Source organism: Neoarius graeffei, chromosome 4 (genome assembly GCF_027579695.1).
Source record: "Neoarius graeffei isolate fNeoGra1 chromosome 4, fNeoGra1.pri, whole genome shotgun sequence".
Classification (NCBI taxonomy): Eukaryota; Metazoa; Chordata; class Actinopteri; order Siluriformes; family Ariidae; genus Neoarius; species Neoarius graeffei.
The window spans coordinates 102,743,636-102,765,859 of record NC_083572.1 but is presented as its reverse complement, the minus strand read 5'-3'; the positions used below and the strand labels follow the sequence as shown (position 1 = coordinate 102,765,859).

Genomic DNA, 22,224 nt, shown 5'->3' with positions numbered 1-22,224 from the left:
TCCACATGGGGCCGCCCTCCACAGGAGCGATGCGATGAGACTCCAACCAAACACAGGGCACCAGGATGGATCAGATTTTGGGGGGGCAGGGGGAGACTTCCTACTTATTCAGGTGACATTGGGCATACCTAACCAAGAGCCCTTCTAGTTTATTATTGTTATAGTAATCGAGAAAACCCACAATGCATATCACTTTTAGAGAAACAGAATGAAAAGCGGTGTGTAGGGCATCGAAATGAAATGTTTTATACATTTCATACATCTTTAATCCGGCGGCACGGTGGTGTAGTGGTTAGCGCTGTCGCCTCACAGCAAGAAGGTCCGGATTCAAGCTCCGTGGCCGGCGAGGGCCTTTCTGTGTGGAGTTTGCATGTTCTCCCCGTGTCCACGTGGGTTTCCTCCGGGTGCTAGAATGTGAGTGTGAATGGTTGTCTGTGTCTATGTGTCAGCCCTGTGATGACCTGGCGACTTGTCCAGGGTGTACCCCGCCTTTCGCCCGTAGTCAGCTGGGATAGGCTCCAGCTTGCCTGCGACCCTGTAGAACAGGATAAAGCGGCTAGAGGAGATGAGATGAGAATGAAAAGCGGTGTGTAGGGCATCGAAATGAAATGTTTTATACATTTCATACATCTTTAATCCGGCGGCACAGTGGTGTAGTGGTTAGCACTGTCGCCTCACAGCAAGAAGGTCCGGGTTCGAGCCCCGTGGCCGGCGAGGGCCTTTCTGTGTGGAGTTTGCATGTTCTCCCCGTGTCCGCGTGGGTTTCCTCCAGGTGCTCCGGTTTCCCCCACAGTCCAAAGACATGCAGGTTAGGTTAACTGGTGACTCTAAATTGACCATAGGTGTGAATGTGAGTGTGAATGGTTGTCTGTGTCTATGTGTCAGCCCTGTGATGACCTGGCGACTTGTCCAGGGTGTACCCCGGCTTTCGCCCGTAGTCAGCTGGGATAGGCTCCAGCTTGCCTGCGACCCTGTAGAACAGGATAAAGCGGCTAGAGATAATGAGATGAGATGAGATGAGACATCTTTAATCCATCACTGATAAAGAGGTTATAACTCACCATAACCTCAATAGAAACTCTTGTCTGAATGCAGTTAGTGATTGTAGGAAGGGGCTATTAATGCACACGTGTTTATTCCTCCTGTGTTAAAGAAAAATTCTGAGTGATTAAAATAAAATCAACTGTTAAACTACAAAGATTAATCTCTGTCTTGATATGAAGTTGCAGCATGTTGGGTGAAATCAGCAGGAGCTCCATGGGGATTTTTGTCCCCCTTTTTGTAGCGCAGTTGGTTGGGTCCAGCTCGGAGGCGGGAGCGCGCACTGGCGTCGGGAGCGCGCGGAGTTGGCATGACTCTGTTGTGTTCGGGGATTGAACCGAACACAGGAGCCGCACATACACAGGTAATACATCTATATTTTATATGATTCATCTCATCCTCACAGGCGAGGGCGCACTTTCTCTGTGTGAAATGTTGGCTAACTTTTTAAAAGTTTAAACATTTTATAGATATCCATTTTTGACCTAAAGGAAGTTTGAGAATTTATTTTATTTTATTTTTTTTGCATTAATGTTTGCTCATGCATCATGCAGAATGGTGTTTGTGTTTGGATTACAGTGCTTATTTATATTGCACACATTCTTGATTGTATTGTATGCAGGATATACTTTGTAACATGAATATTACCCTTGTATTACACACACACACACATACACACACACACACACACACACACACACACACACACACACACACACACCACTATATTAGGACCACCTGTCCACCTGTACATTCATGCCATTAGCCAATCAGGTGGCAGCAATCATACAGACACAGTTCAAAGATCTTCAGTTAATATTCACATCAAGCATCAGAATGAGAGGGAAAAAAATCAGAATCAGTGGTGATGTCAGGAACGTTGACCGTGGAATTGTTGCTCGTGGCAGTTTGAGTATTTCAGAAAATCTCATCCAGGCCTGGGTGGAAATGTCTTGTTGATGAGAGAGGGCAAAGGAGAATAATCTGACTGAAGGCTATGGCAACTCTTTATAACCATGGTGAGCAGAAAAGCATCTCAACACACATCATGTCAAAGCTTGAGTGGAAGGCCACTGATGTCAGCCAAGAACATGACACTCATTGGAAATCTTCAGTGGTATTGGAAATACACCTGGTATATTATATTTTATAGATGTTATGTTCTGTTGAGGGTGGCACGGTGGTGTAGTGGTTAGCACTGTCGCCTCACAGCAAGAAGGTCCTGGGTTTGAGCCCAGTGGCCGACAAGGGCCTTTCTGTATGGAGTTTGCATGTTCTCCCCGTGTCTGCGTGGGTTTCCTCCGGGTGCTCCGGTTTCCCCCACAGTCCAAAGACATGCAGGTTAGGCTAATTGGTGGCTCTAAATTGACCGTAGGTGTGAATGTGAGTGTGAATGGTTGTTTGTGTCTATGTGTTGGCCCTGCGATGACCTGGAGACTTGTCCAGGGTGTACTCCGCCTCTCTCCCAGAGACAGCTAGGATAGGCTCCAGCTTGCCTGTGACCCTGTAGAACTAGTGTCCTATCCAGGGTAGATTCAACTGCCTTGCACACAGTTTTACGGCAAATGGATCCAAATTCACCTGTTACCCTGAATGTTCTCAAGTGTTCCTTAAAGAGCTGGACACAAGATTTTCATTGGCCACACTGATGCACAATGAAGACCAGCCTGATGGAGGAAAACCTGTATGTTTCTCCCACTGATTACGCTGCATGCTTCTGGCTTTGTAGAGTCAATATAAACAACTATTGAGTTAAATTTTATTATATTAGATGACTGGAAAGTGTTCAGACTCAATCAATCACACAAACACTTACCCTGGGATGACGCAGTGATGTACAACAGCTCAACTATGGAGATTTAATTATCAGTTCCATTTATGACCGCTAGGTGGCAGAAGCGAGTCTTATGCTGATGCACACTGAGCAGCACAGTGAGTGGCATTAACTTTAAAACATGAGACCAGTTTCTAAAAATTTAATGTAAATTTATTTGTTTCTTTATGTTTTTGTCTGTTTGGTATTTTTTAATGTAAATTGTTGGCTTTTAAAAAATATTTTCTCAGTACAGGAAACAAATTTAAATACAGTTTACATTAAAATCTGTAAATCTAAATATTATAAATTATATTATAATTTTTAACATTTCTTACTTTAAGGAATTGCTGCACATGGTGAAAGGAATGAAAGGATATGATGGAGCAAAGAAAGAAATATTACACCTTAAGGAAAGGAAGAAAGATTAAAAAATCAGATTTATGTCTTAATTTTATTTTACTATTCATGTTAAAATATTAAAAAACCTCAAAGGCTTAATATTGAAATACTTAATATTTAATGCTCATGGCTAAAATATTACAAGATAAAATGAAAGAATAAAGGAAGAAAATACAAATTTAAAAAGAAAAGATGATGGAAAATAAAGAGAAGACAATAGAAAAAAATGATAAAGAAAAAGATGTGGGGAAGGAAGAGAAATGGATGGGATAAAAGGAGGAAATAATAAATAAATGTATTTGCTCTTGTAAAGCACTTTGTGACTTTTGTTTGTGAAAAGTGCTATAAATACATTTTACTTACTTTTACTTATAAAAGGAGGAAATGTGAGAAATCATTGTGAGAAATCAGAAAGGGGGAAACTGCAGTGTGATGAAAGAAAAAAGTTCAAAGAAATTAATAGAGAGAGTGGACAGAGTGAAAGAAAATAAGGAAAATAAAGAAAAAACAAGATAAAAAACAGGCACGGTGGTGTAGTGGTTAGCGCTGTTGCCTCACAGCAAGAAGGTCCGGGTTCGAGCCCCGTGGCCGGCGAGGGCCTTTCTGTGCGGAGTTTGCATGTTCTCCCCGTGTCCGCGTGGGTTTCCTCCGGGTGCTCCGGTTTCCCCCACAGTCCAAAGACATGCAGGTTCGGTTAACTGGTGACTCTAAATTGACCGTAGGTGTGAATGTGAGTGTGAATGGTTGTCTGTGTCTATGTGTCAGCCCTGTGATGACCTGGCGACTTGTCCAGGGTGTACCCCGCCTTTCGCCCGTAGTCAGCTGGGATAGGCTCCAGCTTGCCTGCAACTCTGTAGAACAGGATAAAGCGGCTAGGGATAATGAGATGAGATGAAGATAAAAAACAGTTTTAAAATGATATGGAGGTGTTTTTGTTTGTTCAGTTAGGGTGAATCTGAACAGTGTAATTACACATGAATGGACACCGAGCTGTAATAAGGTGTATCTGTATTCTGAGTGAGTGTTAGTCAGAGCTGAGTGATGCTGATGATGTCACAGTGTTTAGCAGCGTGACACTTTGCTCATTATGCAGCGAAACATTCACACCAACTTCACGGTTCTCCTGATCACATGGACCGCTGTGGAGAGATCTTACAGAAATGCAGAACATAGTTATAAAAAATGAGGTCGTTAGCGGGAAACTATTTGAGTTACACATGACTCACTCGACACAATTATGAAAAGTATTAGAGTAAATTTATAAATAAATCTTGATTCTTCCACCCATAAATCTTTTAAAGATTGTCATTAAGGTCTGTTATGTGAGAAGCTAAAAATGTACATTTCAGGAGAAGGAAAAAAGATTCTGTTTGTAGTGTTCATCTAAAAAACCCTCAAACGCTTAACACATTATAAAGAGTTTAAGAGAAAGAAAGAGGCATGAAAGGAAGAGAAGGAAAGAAAAGAAGAGAAGCGATAAAGAAGAAAATAAACAACTAAGGAAGAAAGAAAGTAAGAGAAGAAAAGAGATGAGAAGTGAATGGAAAGGAAGAGAATTAAAGAGAAGAAAAGAGAAAGAAAGGAAGAGAAGAGAAAGGAACAGAAATGAAAGAAAGAAAGAAAGAAAGAAAGAAAGAAAGAAAGAAAGAAAGAAAGAAAGAAAGAAAGAAAAGCAGCAAGAAGTACACAGAGGAGAAGAGAAAGGAAGAAAAGAGAAAGGAAGAAAGGAAGAGAAGAGAAAGGAAGAAAAGATAAAGAAGAAAAAGAAACAGAAAAGAAGTAAAAAGGAAAGAGAGAAGAGACAAAAAAGAAGAGAAAGAAAGGACGAGAAGAGAAGCAACAAGAAGTAGACAGAGGAGAAGAGAAAGGAAGAAAAAAGAAAGGAAGAGAAGAGAAAGGAACAGAAAAGAAGTAAAAGAAAAGGACAGAGAGAGAAGACAGGCAACAAGTACACAGAAGAGAAAGGAAGAAAAGAGAAAGGAAAAAAAGAAGAGAAGAGAAAGGAAGAAAAGATAAAGAAAAGAAGAGAAGAAACAGAAAAGAAGTAAAAAGAAAAGGAAAGAGAAGAGAAGAGAAGCAACAAGAAGTAGACAGAGTGGAAGAGAAAGGAAGAAAAAAAGGAAGGGAAGCGAAAGGAAGAAAAGATAAAGAAAAGAAGAGAAGAGAAAGAAACAGAAAAGAAGTAAAAAGAAAAGGAAAGAGAGAAGCGAAGCAAAAGAAGAAAATAGAAAGGAAGAGAATAGAAAGAGAAGAGAAAGAAAGGAAGAGAAGCAATGAGAAGAGAGAGAAGAGAAAGGAAGAAGAGAACAGAAAGAAAGAAAGGAAGAGAAATGAAGAGAAAAGAACAAAAGAATAGAGAAAGAACTGAAGAGAAGAAAAAGGGAGAGAAAGGGAGACAAGAAAGGAAGAAATGGGAAAGGAAGTTAAGAGAAAGAAAGGAAGAGAAAGCAAGAATAGAAAAAGTCAGAAAGGAAGAAAAAAGGAAGAGAAGTAAAGGAGAGCGATGAGATTAGAATGGAAGAGAAGAAAAGAGAAGTAAAGAGAAAAGAAGTAAAGAGAGGAGAATAGAATAAAAAGGAAGAAAAGAGAAGTTTAAAAATAAATGTGACTTGACTTGAGAAGAGAAAGGAAAAGAGAGAAGATGGAAGAGATGAGAAAAGAAGAAAAGAGTAAGGAAGATAAGAGAATAGAAAGAGAAATGAAAAGAAATGAAGTGTGAACCAAAGAAATAAGTGACAGAAAGAAGAAATCGATAAGAATGTAAGGGAATGAATAAGAGAAGGGAAGAGAGAGTATAGCAGAAAGTGACAGAAAGGAAAAGGAAAAAGAGGTGGGCAAATGGCTATCTGCTATAAGTTCCGCCCCTTCAGTTGTGTCATGCATGATGGGACAGTGATATAAACACTTTCCTGTTTTGATGTTTTATATGTCTACAGTGTGAGAGAAGACTGGATATACATGCAATTTGTTTAAAAATAGGTACCTTATGTCCATAAAGTATACAGTTAGGTCCATAAATATTTGGACAGAGACAACATTTTTCTAATTTTGGTTCTGTACATTACCACAATGAATTGTGAACAAAACAACTCAGATGCAGTTGAAGTTTAGACTTTCAGCTTTAATTCAGTGGGTTGAACAAAATGATTGCATAAAAATGTGAGGAACTAAAGCATTTTTTAAACACAATTCCTTCATTTCAGGGGTTCAAAAATAATTGGACAAATTAAATAATTGAAAATAAAATGTTCATTTCTAATACTTGGTTGAAAACCCTTTGTTGGCAATGACTGCCTGAAGTCTTGAACTCATGGACATCACCAGACCCTGTGTTTCCTCCTTTTTAATGCTCTGCCAGGCCTTTACTTCAGCGGTTTTCAGTTGCTGTTTGTTTGTGGGCCTTTCTGTCTGAAGTTTAGTCTTTAACAAGTGAAATGCATGCTCAATTGGGTTGAGATCAGGTGACTGACTTGGCCATTCAAGAATATTCCACTTCTTGCTTTAATAAACTCCTGGGTTGCTTTGGCTTTATGTTTTGGGTCATTGTCCATCTGTATTATGAAACGCCGACCAATCAGTTTGCCTGGATTTGAGCATACAGTATGTCTCTGAATACCTCAGAATTCATCCGGCTGCTTCTGTCCTGTGTCACATCATCAATAAGCACTAGTGACCCAGTGCCACTGGCAGCCATGCATGCCCAAGCCATCACACTGCCTCCACCGTGTTTTACAGATGATGTGGTATGCTTTGGATCATGAGCTGTCCCACGCCTTCGCCATACGTTTTTCTTTCCATCATTCTGGTAGAGGTTGATCTTGGTTTTATCTGTCCAAAGAATGTTCTTCCAGAACTGTGCTGGCTTTTTTAAATGTTTTTTAGCAAAGTCCAATCTAGCCTTTTTATTCTTGAGGCTTATGAGTGGCTTGCACCGTGCAGTGAACCCTCTGTATTTACTTTCATGCAGTCTTCTCTTTATGGTAGATTTGGATATTGATACGCCTACCTCCTGGAGAGTGTTGTTCACTTGGTTGGCTGTTGTGAAGGGGTTTCTCTTCACCATGGAAATTATTCTGCAATCATCCACCACTGTTGTCTTCTGTGAGTGTCCAGGTCTTTTTGCATTGATGAGTTCACCAGTGCTTTCTTTCTTTCTCAGGATGTACCAAACTGTAGATTTTGCCACTCCTAATATTGTAGCAATTTCTCGGATGGGTTTTTTCTGTTTTTGCAGCTTAAGGATGGCTTGTTTCACCTGCATGGAGAGCTCCTTTGACCGCATGTTTTCTTCACAGCAGAATCTTCCAAATGCAAGCACCACACCTCAAATCAACTCCAGGCCTTTTATCTGCTTAATTGAGAATGACATAACAACAGAATTGCCCACACCTGCCCATGAAATAGCCTTTGAGTCAATTGTCCAATTACTTTTGGTCCCTTTAAAAACAGGGTGGCACATGTTAAGGAGCTGAAACTCCTAAACCCTTTATCCAATTTTAATGTGGATACCCTCAAATGAAAGCTGAATCTCTGGACTTTATGTTCATCATGTCCATTATATAACTATAATTTGAATATGTTTCAGTAAACAGGTAAAAAAACAAAATTTGTGTCAGTGTCCAAATATACATGGACCTAACTGTGTGTATATATATATATATATATATATATATATATATATATATATATATATATATACAGTGGTGCTTGAAAGTTTGTGAACCCTTTAGAATTTTCTATATTTCTGTTAGGACTAGGACTGTTTTGGCCTCTAGAGGCCGCTGTTATTTCCTTTTCGTGTCATGTTTATTTTTTGGCCTCTAGAGGCCGCCACTGTTCCTGTGTTTTGTGTTTGTGTTAATTGCCTGTTTAGTCCTGATTATCTTCACCTGTGTTCAATTTAGTTTGTGTATTTATACCCCCTGAGTTCAGTCCTCTTGTCACGGAGTCTTTGTGCTGTTATGTTTATCTCCAGTTTCCTCTGTACTGTGTTCTTTGTTTTGCACTTTGCTTTTCTTTTGGATTTAGTAGTGACTGTGTTTTTGGATCTTCTGAGCTTTTGCATTTTTGCCTTTTCCTTTTTGGACTTTGAACTTTTGGATATTTTATTTTTCCCTTTGTCTTCCCAGTGTTGGATTATACTCTTTGGTTTTTTTTTTGTTTTTTTGTTTTGCCCTGGATTGTATATAGTGTATATAGTATAAATAAACCTTTTGATACTTTTTCTACTTCCGCCTCACACCTCTGCATTTGAGTCATCCCCCTGGTGGCCTAGTGGGGGTTTGCTGGATTATCACACCAATGAACCTGGTTCGAATCCCAGCAAAACCCTAACAGAAAGACTCCGTCATGACCGACTCAGCAGAGGCTGCTTCAACTGTCTACCTGGCCAACCTTCAGGGAATTACGGCAGCTTTGACATGCTTCGGAGCGACCATGGACGCTCATGGATGTACGCTCACCAGCCAACGTGAGACCCTTGCTCGCCACGAGGAACTGCTTCAGCAAATCGGGAAAACCCTGGCACAGCTGACATCTCTGCCTGCATCTCCTGATCCAGCTCCTGCTCCTGTGCCTCCTGCCATGCTGCCTTCTTCACCTCGTGAACCCAGCCTTCCTGCACCACAGAGGTACGATGGCAAGCACAGTGAGTGCCGAGAGTTCCTTACCCAGTGTCAACTCACCTTTGAGCTTCAGCCTACCACCTACACTACGGATCGCCGCAAGATTGCCTTTGTGATCACCTTATTAGCTGGTAGGGCGCGAGCCTGGGCTACTGCTATCTGGCAAAGACAGGGACCTGAGTGCCTTGATTTCCAGCTGTTTTCTGAAGAGATGCTTCGGGTCTTCGATCAGGCGGACATCAGTACCGACGCAGCCCGAAAGCTCATGTCCATCCGGCAAGGAGGAAGCGTCGCAGATTACGCCATCTCGTTCCGAACGCTCGCAGCAGTAAGTGGATAGAATGAGACTGCCCTGGTGTCAGCCTTCCACCATGGTCTGTCTGACCCCATCAAGGACGGTCTGGCCTCTATTGGATGCCCAAGTGACCTCGAAACCCTCATCTCACATGCTATTCGTCTGGACAACAGGATGAGAGAACGCCACCAAGCCTTGAGCCCCCCCAGCCTCCCTACCTCTACCTGGAAACCGTCTACCTCCTTCAGTGACTGTCCAGAACCCATGCAAGTGGGTCGTACTTGCCTCTCCGCATCTGAGAGGGAGCGCAGAAGGAGGGACAAGTGCTGCATCTACTGTGGCAAGCCTGGTCACTTCCGAGCATCATGTCCCGAACTCTTGGGAAAAGGACCGCCCCGTCCAGCCGAGGGAGGGTTGTGACGGGGCCTACCCTCTCTCCCAGACTCCCTGGCCAAGGAATCTACATCCCGGTCTCCATCTCCTGGGGTGAGTCTGTCCACTCTTGTCAAGCTTTGTTAGACTCAGGGGCGGCTGGGAACTTTATGGATATTCACTTCGCCCAAAGCATCAATATTCCGACTGCACCTCTTGAAGTCCCACTGTCTGTGTCTGCCCTCGATGGCCAAGCGTTAGGTGATGGAAGAGTCACCCAAGTTACTTCTCCAGTCTTCCTCCAGTCTCAAGGTCACAAGGAAGAAATATCCCTGCACTTGATTCCTTCACCTGAGTTCCCAGTTATTCTAGGTCTTCCTTGGCTTACTCGCCACAACCCTCGCATAGACTGGGTAACTAGCCAGGTTGTGGAATGGGGCCCTGCATGCCATGCCTCATGTCTGCTCTCTAGCTCTCCTGTGTCTCCTGCCGAGCCCCCTGATCTCACCGAGTTATCTCAAGTTCCCACAGAGTACTGGGATCTCAAGGAGGTATTCAGCAAGAGCAGGGCCGCCGTTCTTCCTCTGCACCGGGCCTACGACTGTGCCATCGACTTGCTCCCTGGGACTACCCCTCCTCATGGCAGACTGTTTTCCCTCTCTCAGCCAGAACGCAAGGCCATGGAGGAATACCTCAAAGACGCCCTGGTCTCTGGGTTCATTCGACCCTCCACCTCACCTGCTGGTGCCGGCTTCTTCTTTGTCGGCAAGAAGGATGGGGGGCTCCGACCATGTATTGACTACAGGGGCCTGAACAAGATCACTGTGCGCAACTGATATCCCCTTCCGCTGATGTCCACTGCTTTCGACCTGCTCCAAGGCGCCACCGTCTTCACCAAGTTGGACCTACGGAACGCATACCACCTCATCCGTATCCGACAGGGAGACGAGTGGAAGACTGCCTTTAACACCCCGTCTGGGCACTACAAATACCAGGTGATGCCCTTCGGACTCACCAACGCACCAGCTGTTTTTCAGGCCCTAATCAACGATGTCTTAAGGGACATGATTAACCTGTGCGTTTTTGTCTACCTCGACGACATCCTTATCTTTTCCAAGACCGTGCAGGAGCACCGCCACCATGTCCGCCAGGTTCTCCAGAGGCTGCTGCAGAACAATCTGTTCGCCAAGGCCCAGAAATGCGAATTTCATGTTCCCGAGGTCTCCTTTCTGGGATTTATTGTATGGACAGGCCAACTCCAAATGGACCCTGCCAAGACCCTGGCCGTCCGGGACTGGCCTACTCCCAAGTCCGTTAAGGAGGTTCAGCGGTTCTTAGGATTCGCTAACTTCTACCGCAAGTTCATCAGGAACTTCAGTTCTGTAGCAGCACCCATGTCAGACCTCACCAAAGGGACAGGTGGATCTTATGGCTGGTCTCCTCAGGTGGAAAAGGCGTTCAAAGACCTCAAGGACCGCTTCTGCACGGCACCCATTCTGGTCCTCCCGGACACCTCCCAACCATTTATCGTGGAGGTGGACGCCTCGGACAGTGGTGTCGGCGCGGTGCTCTCTCAACGTTCGGAAGGAAAGCTGCACCCCTGCGCTTACTTCTCCCACCGCCTGAGTCCTGCGGAGTCCCGGTACGATGTGGGGGATCGAGAACTGCTAGCGGTCAAACTGGCCCTTGAGGAGTGGAGGCACTGGCTGGAGGGAGCGCAACATCCATTCCTGGTTTGGACTGACCACAAGAACCTGGAGTACCTCCAGCAAGCCAAGAGACTGAACCCTCGACAGGCTAGGTGGGCCCTGTTTTTCAGTCGGTTTGACTTCACCCTCTCGTACCGCCCCGGCTCCAAGAACACCAAACCTGACGCACTGTCCAGGCTGTTCTCTGCCACTAACAGGGAGAATGAAGTCGGGCCTATTATCCCTGTGTCCCGGATTGTGGCCCCTGTCCGCTGGGGTATTGAGGAGGCTGTCCGACGAGCCCAACGCCAGGACCCCGGTCCTGGGACGGGGCCACCGGGCCTCTTGTACGTCCCACATCAAGCCCGGGCCAAGGTTCTCCAGTGGGGTCACTCTTCCCCTCTCACCGCCCACCCGGGAGCTCGGAGGACCCTGGACTTCCTGAAAAGACGCTTCTGGTGGCCTAACATGGAGAAGGAAGTAAGGTCATTTGTCCTGTCCTGTGAGGTTTGCACGAGAACCAAGAACCCACGACAGCGTCCCCAGGGTCTCCTGCATCCTCTGACCATTCCCCGGTGTCCCTGGTCCCACATGGCAGTCGACTTCATCACGGGTCTCCCTGAGTCACAAGGTAACACGGTCATTTTGGTCATAGTTGACAGATTCTCCAAGGCCTGCCGCTTCATACCACTGTGCAAACTCCCCTCTGCTCTTGAAACAGCGAAACTTATGTTTAATCATGTCTTCCGAGTCTTTGGTCTTCCACAGGACATCGTCTCAGACCGAGGGCCCCAGTTCTCCTCCCGAGTGTGGCACGGGTTCTGCAAGGTCATCGGAGCCACTGCCAGCCTCTCCTCTGGGTTTCACCCACAGTCCAATGGTCAGACGGAGAGGCTCAACCAGGACCTGGAAACCACCCTGCGAGGCCTGGCTATGGATAACCCGACATCGTGGAGCACCTGGCTGCCATGGGCGGAGTACGCCCACAACACCCTGCAGTCATCGGCCACCAAGCTGTCGCCATTCCAGTGCCAATTCGGGTTCCAGCCACCTCTGTTCCCGGACCAGGAGGAGGACGCGGGGGTGCCCTCGGTCAACCAATATGTGAGATGGTGTCGCAAGACCTGGAGCAAGGTCAGGAAGACCCTCATACAGACCTCCAGAACCAACCAGACTCAGGCCAACCGCCATAGAAGACCTGCACACACTTTCCGCCCTGGGCAGCGGGTTTGGCTGTCTACTAAGGACCTTCCGCTGTGGGTGGAGAACCGCAAGCTTGCTCCTCGCTACATTGGCCCCTTCAAGGTGGTGCGCAGGGTGAACCCTGTCTCCTACCGGCTCCAGTTGCCCCGGACTCTGAGGATCAACCCCACTTTCCATGTTTCCCTGTTGCGGCCCGTACTGATGTCTACGTATGCCCCTGCCCCTAGGAACCCCCCACCCCCCCGCATCTTCCAGGGTCAGACTGTGTTCACTGTGCATCGCCTGCTTGACTCCCGCCGGGTCCGCGGCGGGTTGCAATATCTGGTGGACTGGGAGGGCTATGGTCCTGAGGAGCGCTGCTGGGTTCCTGCTCGGGATGTCCTAGATAAAGAACTGTGTCGGGACTTCCATTCAGCCCATCCGGATCGCCCTGGGAACGTCAGGAGACGCTCCTGGGGGGGTCCTGTTGGACTAGGACTGTTTTGGCCTCTAGAGGCCGCTGTTATTTCCTTTTCATGTCATGTTTATTTTTTGGCCTCTAGAGGCCGCCAATGTTCCTGTGTTTTGTGTTTGTGTTAATTGCCTGTTTAGTCCTGATTATCTTCACCTGTGTTCAATTTAGTTTGTGTATTTATACCCCCTGAGTTCAGTCCTCTTGTCACGGAGTCTTTGTGCTGTTATGTTTATCTCCAGTTTCCTCTGTACTGTGTTCTTTGTTTTGCACTTTGCTTTTCTTTTGGATTTAGTAGTGACTGTGTTTTTGGATCTTCTGAGCTTTTGCATTTTTGCTTTTTCCTTTTTGGACTTTGAACTTTTGGATATTTTATTTTTCCCTTTGTCTTCCCAGTGTTGGATTATACTCTTTTGTTTTTTTGTTTTGCCCTGGATTGTATATAGTGTATATAGTATAAATAAACCTTTTGATACTTTTTCTACTTCCACCTCACGCCTCTGTATTTGAGTCATCCTAGTGGGGGTTTGCTGGATTATTACACCAACGAACCTGGTTCGAATCCCAGCAAAACCCTAACATATTTCTGCATAAATCTGACCTAAAACATCATCAGATTTTCACACAAGTCCTAAAAGTAGATAAGGGCAATTCCAGCGTTATGGACGTGACACTTGAACTCAAAATGGCAACAAATGACCCAGTGCATGTTTTATTGTCTCCCAGTATTTAAACAGGTGTTGCATATTTTAAGGCTGTACCATACTGGAGAAGTGATAGAACAAGAACAATTCCCATAGTACATCTAGGGCATGCCAGAAAACGCCAATAAAAGATGCGTTATGGATGTGACAGAAAAAGTATCACTTTTCTTGGGTGACTGTACGTTTTTATCAAACTCTGTGAAATCGTAAACCTAATGTCGAAATGGAGATATCCATTTGATAGAGGGGTCCAAGGTGAATATTAAAAAATCTTTGTTTAAAATATTTTGTATTTCATGCAGAGTTTCGGAAGGAAAAGTCAGCGTTATGGATGTGACGAAATTCCGTTATGGATGTGACGCGTCTGAAATAGACATGGCATATGTTTAGAAAATCAGCAATTTAACCACCATAACCCTTTGAAAAACTCTCTAAATATCAGCTAAAACTATCAAAGTTCTTAAATAATATTTAGGATGGCTATTGTTTTGCTGTTTTGTGGATTTTAGCATACATTTCTGTGGCTTGTGTCAATAATATAGAATTGTACATGATCAAAGTTGATTTTAGCTTGGGGTTTACATTATAAGAAAGAAAGACTGACAGTGACATATTAGGTTGGTTACAAATTGGTTCAACTTATTCACATCTGTAAAATACAGGCCTAGGTGATATCTCTGGGAGTGGTTTTGATGTATTACATGTTGCTTTATTTTTGCATGGTGAGGTTGACATTTACATGGAATTGCCCATAAAGAGAACCTAGTTAAACAAATGAGACAAAAAATATTATACTTGGTCATTTATTTATTGAGGAAAATGATCCAATATTACATATCTCTGAGTGGCAGCATTCTAGCTAAATGCCCATTGCTTGTTGGGCAATTATGTCTTATAATAAGGGTGGCTAGATGTTTTGACTTGAAAATAGACAAATAAACTTCCTAAGATTTTTTATTTTTTGCAGTGTACATTCTTACAACACGATGACAGAGTGGCTACAGCCTCTATATGATAGTCTGGTTAACACCAGACCATATCACAAGTGAAATATGGTCTGGAATCCGCCTACTGAATTTCTCGTAGGGGAGGTGTGGTTTACGATTGTCAATGGCCGTTTATTGGACGTTGCGAATGTCTATCATTTGGCGTATACGTAGCCCATGGCCAATCATGGCAGTTGTACCTGGTGACGTAGTTAAGAGCGACGAAGAAGACGAAGAGGCGAAGAAAGACTGTAACGCCAAACGCTGTTCTTTTTTTAAAACAAACTTTCGCTCTAAACTATTCAGAACAGTGTCTAAAGCTTGATCGAAAGTTTGGTTCGTATCGCTTGCCGCCATGTTAAATATGATCCTTAAACAGTCCCAAATAAACTACAAGCTTCCATTTGTCGAGTAGTACGCGTCACCGTGTTTCCACCCCTCCCCACTCTCTGATTGGCTCCCTAACTTAGGCGAGCCTTTAGACCATAGTTTCCATGCTGTCTTTTCAGATCGGAACGATTGTGCAAAGCAGCATGGGATTTCCCAGGCTATCTATATGAGGCTTTAGCCACAAAAAAACCCCATTGTGACTAAAATAATCTGTAGTGTTTTACCTTAAGAGTGACTGAATAACAGAGAATGAAAAGGAGGAAAGAAGGACAAAATATAAAACAGGAGGAAGAGGAGAGAAAAGAAAGTTAACGAAAACCAAATAAAAAAATGAGAAGAATGATAAAATACAGAATGTACGCAAGTGAGAGAAAGAGAAAAAAGTAAAAAAAACGAGATCAACAAGCAGTAACAGAGATGAACGTTTTCATGTCTGTCTGTTATTTCTCTGTTAAGCTCCACCCCTTTTGTTTCTCAATGCATGATTGGACAGACCATTCCGGAAAGCATCCTTCACTCCCACTGATTGTCGAAATCATGGACTGTGTGGCTCTGTTGCCTTCCATTCGATAGAAATGAAACCAAAATTCTTCCGTCATGTTGTCAAATTTGGAGCTAGAGTCTGCGCAGTAGAGATCAGAGTCGAAGTCAGGTACATCTACTCATTTGGTAGACCCTACCCACTTCTCCCAATGTACAACCCCGATTCCAAAAAAGTTGGGACAAAGTACAAATTGTAAATAAAAACGGAATGCAATAACTTACAAATCTCAAAAACTGATATTGTATTCACAGTAGAACATAGACAACATATCAAATGTCAAAAGTGAGACATTTTGAAATTTCATGCCAAATATTGGCTCATTTGAAATTTCATGATAGCAACACATCTCAAAAAAGTTGGGACGGGGCAATAAGAGGCTGGAAAAGTTAAAGGTACCAAAAAGGAACAGCTGGAGGACCAAATTGCAACTCATTAGGTCAACTGACAATAGGTCATTAACATGACTGGGTATAAAAAGAGCATCTTGGAGTGGCAGCGGCTCTCAGAAGTAAAGATGGGAAGACGATCACCAATCCCCCTAATTCTGCGCCGACAAATAGTGGAGCAATATCAGAAAGGAGTTCGACAGTGTAAGATTGCAAAGAGTTTGAACATATCATCTACAGTGCATAATATCATCAAAAGATTCAGAGAATCTGGAAGAATCTCTGTGCATAAGGGTCAAGGCCGGAAAACCATACTGGGTGCCCATGATCTTCGGGCCCTTAGACGGCACTGCATCACATACAGGCATGCTTCTGTATTGGAAATCACAAAATGGGCTCAGAAATATTTCCAGAGAACATTATCTGTGAACACAATTCACCGTGCCATCCGCCGTTGCCAGCTAAAACTCTATAGTTCAAAGAAGAAGACATATCTAAACATGATCCAGAAGCGCAGACGTCTTCTCTGGGCCAAGGCTCATTTAAAATGGACTGTGGCAAAGTGGAAAACTGTTCTGTGGTCAGACGAATCAAAATTTGAAGTTCTTTATGGAAATCAGGGACGCCGTGTCATTCGGACTAAAGAGGAGAAGGACGACCCAAGTTGTTATCAGCGCTCAGTTCAGAAGCCAGCATCTCTGATGGTATGGGGTTGCATTAGTGCGTGTGGCATGGGCAGCTTACACATCTGGAAAGACACCATCAATGCTGAAAGGTAGATCCAGGTCCTAGAGCAACATATGCTCCCATCCAGACGACGTCTCTTTCAGGGAAGACCTTGCATTTTCCAACATGATAATACCAAACCACATACTGCATCAATTACAGCATCATGGCTGCGTAGAAGAAGGGTCCGGGTACTGAACTGGCCAGCCTGCAGTCCAGATCTTTCACCCATAGAAAACATTTGGCACATCATAAAACGGAAGATACGACAAAAAAGACCTAAGACAGTTGAGCAACTAGAATCCTACATTAGACAAGAATGGGTTAACATTCCTATCCCTAAACTTGACCAACTTGTCTCCTCAGTCCCCAGATGTTTACAGACTGTCGTAAAGAGAAAAGGGGATGTCTCACAGTGGTAAACATGGCCTTGTCCCAACTTTTTTGAGATGTGTTGTTGTCATGAAATGTAAAATCACCTAATTTTTCTCTTTAAATGATACATTTTCTCAGTTTAAACATTTGATATGTCATCTATGTTCTATTCTGAATAAAATATGGAATTTTTAAACTTCCACATCATTGCATTCCTTTTTTATTTACAATTTGTACTTTGTCCCAACTTTTTTGGAATCAGGGTTGTACAGTGGTAGAAATAATCAGAGGAATACGGGTGCATTCTCAAATACTCTTTATTACATCTTATCCAAAGAGTGTAAATAGTTTCAGCTCAAGATACAGTGTTTCATTCATACAGATGCATCCAGGAAGGACATTTATCACATGAACATGAAGCGGAAATTTGCTGACATTAATGTTATGAACATTACTCATTCATCACTGGTGAGTTAATAACTCATTGTTTGGGACGCATGGCTATTCGAAGTCGGCACGGTGGTGTAGTGGTTAGCAGTGTCGCCTCACAGCAAGAAGGTCCTGGGTTCGAGCCCAGTGGCCGACGAGAGCCTTTCTGTGCGGAGTTTGCATGTTGCCCATGTGGGTTTCCTCTGGGTGCTCCGGTTTCCCCCACAGTCCAAAGACATGCAGGTTAGGTTAACTGGTGGCTCTAAAGTGAGTGTGAATGGTTGTCTGTGTCTATGTGTCAGTCTTGCGATAACCTGGCGACTTGTCCAGGGTGTACCCCGCCTCTCACCTATAGTCAGCTGGGATAGGCTCCAGCTTGCCTGCGACCCTGTAGAACAGGATAAAGCGGCTAGAGATAATGGATGGATGGGCTATTCGAAGTGCACTGTAAACTGTAGCCTACTTATAAAACCCATCCTAATGTTATGTGTAGTGTATGTGTTCGCTGACAAACAAATGGCTTTTTTGTAGATTTCAATCGCTGGCAGGCTGAATGTTATTAATACTGAAATCGTACTATAACAATCATGGTGACTCTATGGATGGTCGACAGGATGATTAAATTAGACATTTCAGATGAAACCTCTCAGTGTTTCAAATGTTTTAATAGAAATGGTTCACCGTTTGTTTTAGTGCACATGCCCAGAAAATTCCCAACACTTAATTCCCAAGTGTATCCACACCTTCTTACGATATACAACTCCGATTCCAAAAGAACTCAGGACGCTGAGTAAAACGTAAATAAAAACAGAATGCAATGGTTTTCAAATCCTTTTCGACTGATATTCAACTTAATACAATACAAGATTTTTACTGTTCAAACTGATAAATGTTATTGTTTTTTTTTTAAAATATGCACTCATTCTGAATTTGATACCTGCAACATGTTCCAAAAAAGTTGGGACAGGAGCATGTTTACCACTGTGCTACATCTTTTCTTAATTAAAAGAAAAAAGGCTTTTTATTTACATTTTACACAGCATCCCAACTTTTTTGGAATCGGGTTTGTGTAGAATAACATTTTAAAAATTAATTTATGTGGAGAATTTTTTTTTTAAGTGGGTGTGCTACACATTATACCACAGACAGCCAGCAGAGGCACTAGACCTGTGGTGGAGTCACTTTTTAAAGAAATGAATGAATGAATGAATTACTATAAATACATTTATAAATTCACATGTTTAAAATTTAAATACAGAATTTACAGCAATCAGCCCTAACATTAAAACCACTGACAGGTGAAGAAGTGAATAACATTGATTATCTCATTACAGTGGCACCTGTCAAGGGGTTGGATATACTGTATTAGGCAGCAAGAGGACAGTCAGTTCTTGAAGTTGATGTGTTGGAAGCTCGAAAAATTGGCAAGTGTAAGGTGACTTTGACAAGGGCCAAATTGTGATGGTGAGATGACTGGGTCTGAGCATCTCCAAAATGGCCCATCTTGTGGGGTGTTCCCGGTATGCAGTGGTTAGTACCGAACAAAAGTGGTCCAAGGATCCAAAGGACAACCGGTGAACCGGCGACAGGGTCAAGGGTGACAAAGGCTCATTGATTCACATGGGGCATGAAGGCTAGCCCATATAGTCCAATCCAGAAGAACTGAAGAGCTCCTGTTGCACAAACTGCTGAAAAAGTTAATGCTGACACCTTTTTGTTGTAACCAGTGTTAACTTTTTCAACACCCCACAAGATGTGCCATTTTGGAGATGCTCAGACCCAGTCATCTCGCCATCACAATTTGGCCCTTGTCAAAGTCACTCAGATCCTTACACTTGCCAATTTTTCCTGCTTCCAACACATCAACTTCAAGAACTGACTGTTCTCTTGCTGACTAATATTAATATATCCCACCCTTTGACGGGTGCCACTGCAATGAGATAATCAATATTATTCACTTATTCACCTGTCAGTGGGTTTAATGTTCGGGCTGATCGGTGTACATATTTCTATAAAGCTTGTTAACAGCGCTATACAAATAAAATTGAATTGAATTTTTAGAGATGTTACACTTTCCATAGGTTTTTTACAGTCATCGATCGCATCACATTAATTTGTTCGGTAACTGCAGATCTTTATCAATCTTTTCACTTTTACAACATGTTCATATTTGTCAGTGTGAGCACGCTGGACACTTCTGTAACTCAGGATGGATATTTTAACACTAATTCTGCTCTGAAAACATGCAGGGAATGTTCATTTTTATTGCTAAATCCTGACATTCAATTACACTCTCTCTCTCTCTCTCTCTCTCTCTCTCTCTCTCTCTCACACACACACACACACACACACACACACACACACACACACACACACACACTTCCTTTCTGTAGGATAGCACTTATTCCTTGAGACATTAGCACATGAATCAGTCATACTAATCTTTATGGGATGCTGTCTGCTAGCCAGAAGTCTTGTCACGCTTCACGCTTATCCAACTGATGTAGCCTTGGCCTAATATTGCCCTGAGCGCAAAATTCACCTCATGCGGTCATGAATATTCACACAGCGAACGTCTCTCCTGTTTCATTGTGCTACTGGTGCTTTTTTTTCATGTGCTAATCAGATGCTACGGAGCTTGTTCCTAACTGGAGGTGCTGCAGTTATAACAAACTCAGTGTTAAACATGGGATTAGTTCTAGAAAAGAAAACAGTGATGCACTGTTTCCTCTGAAAATGATTCAGAAAGAACAGCGGATGAAGATTAATCTTTGGTGGCTTTGTTTAGCCTTGTAGGCTGCTGAGTCAGCAAAAGTCTTCAGCGTTTAGTTTAGTTTGTATTCATAATTGAGATTTACTCCACATTCAGACTAGCAAGTTGCTTACCGGTATGTCACTTGTAATTTTATACACGTTTTAGACACTGTTGTTTAAAGAGTATTTAAGTTCGATTTACTTGTTATGTCCTTGGCATCTTGCTAGGCTCCCTGGCAGAGAAGCTAACTGTCCTCGCTACGTACACTCACCAGAGGCACTCTGCTACGGTACTTCCCTACAAGCTTGAATACAACAGGACAAGATAAACCACAGTTCTATATTTTCTTACACACTAAATGGGAACTAACTGCGGTAGGGGCTAAAGATGTGAGTGGGGACGTGAAGAAACGTCGGACTATAAGATTGGTCTGCTATGCAAATGTTGCTGGTGGTTGTCGCTGAAATCATGGCTCCATGTAGTGCACAAACACAGAACACGAATGACTACATACTGCTAGCTAGTGCAAATGTAGGATTAGTCCATACACCTCAGTTTCAGATGATTTCTTTTAAATATAAATGTAGGTGGGGCGGCATGGTGGTGTAGTGGTTAGCGCTGTTGCCTCACAGCAAGAAGGTCTGGGTTCGAGCCCCGTGGCCGGCGAGGGCCTTTCTGTGTGGAGTTTGCATGTTCTCCCCATCCGCGTGGGTTTCCTCCGGGTGCTCCTGTTTCCCCCACAGTCCAAAGACATGCAGGTTAGATTAATTGGTGACTCTAAATTGACCATAGGTGTGAATGGGTGTCTATGTGTCAGCCCTGTGATGACCTGGCGACTTGTCCAGGGTGTACCCCGCCTTTCGCCCATAGTCAGCTGGGATAGGCTCCAGCTTGCCTGCGACCCTGTAGAACAGGATCAAGTGGCTAGACATAATGAGATGAGATGAGATAAATGTAGGTGTATCAGATGCTCACTGGCCGTGCTGTGAAAATGGTGCATGCAGACGCTCATCTAAGTTTCCAAACCTGTCATTGCTTAAGCCTTGAATATTTTCTATTGTGAATACTATCATTAAAAAGTTTATAATCTCTGCTTTCCAAAGAAATGTATCTGGTTAAGATCTATTCAGTACTTTGGGAGTAACAGCAGGCTCAAATTGATACAACAGAGTAAGAACTATGCTCGTGTGACGTCGGGAAACTGCTAGTGCTTTTCTTTTTGAGTCATGGGAAAGCGGTCAGGCTCTCTCTCTCTTGTGATCGGTTTCTAATTGGATTACTTGTGAATATCAATCAGATAACTTTTATAGGGATGTTCTCTCACTCTCACTGTTTCTGATGAAGTATTCAGTAGTCAGCTAGTTTTGATGTTATGATTCATGGTAGACTTTGAAGTGAGTTTTAATGGCTTTACCTACTTATTTTTTCAAATCAAACCGATTCATGTAAATAAACAGCTATTTTAGAATATAACTGGAGTTGTTTTGATGAAAAATATTGAGATCTTAATGGTCAGAATAAGATTAAAATAAACGGAAGTCAGAAACGCGAGTGTCAATTTCAGTTCAGTTAACTGGAATTGTTTATTGGATGTGGATCAGACAGTTTTTTCAAGGTTCGCCTTGAAAACTGTGAATATTATCATTTATATTCTTTAATATAAACACTAGTAGGCCCTACTTTTGAGAAATACAAAGGCGTACAGAGCACATAGAGGGTATTAGAAATAATCTTTTATTACTTTTTTATTGAGTATACCAATTAAACATTTTATATAATTAGCATATTTAATTATAATTAAATACTAATTTGCATAATTTATTTTTACTAATTTTTCAAACTAGTTTGAAACACACCAAACAAACATAGTACTAATTACAGTACTATGCGCCTGTTTCGGTTTAGAGCACAATCACAGCACGCGCTCTTAAGGACTCTCTAAATGCGCAGACTTGTTGAAGTATATGCACTGTACCGAGCGTCTCACATTATCAAGCCTTGTATCTGTGTGTTGCCTTTCTGGTTTTGACTTTGTTTTTT

General features: G+C 43.0%; 1 protein-coding gene across 4 annotated transcripts in view; it reads left to right on the top strand.

Annotated features, from left to right (window-relative positions):
* Positions 1-1,369: 1,369 nt before the first annotated feature.
* The window catches only part of LOC132884526 (semaphorin-5B-like), a 235,556-nt gene continuing 214,701 nt past the window's right edge, over positions 1,370-22,224 (top strand). For 3 of the 4 annotated variants that reach the window (XM_060918381.1, XM_060918380.1, XM_060918383.1), the window contains exon 1: positions 1,370-1,405. The gene's annotated coding sequence lies outside the window, so the exon portion shown is untranslated. The remainder of the gene's footprint in view (positions 1,406-22,224) is intronic. The other variant, XM_060918382.1, reaches the window with a different exon arrangement.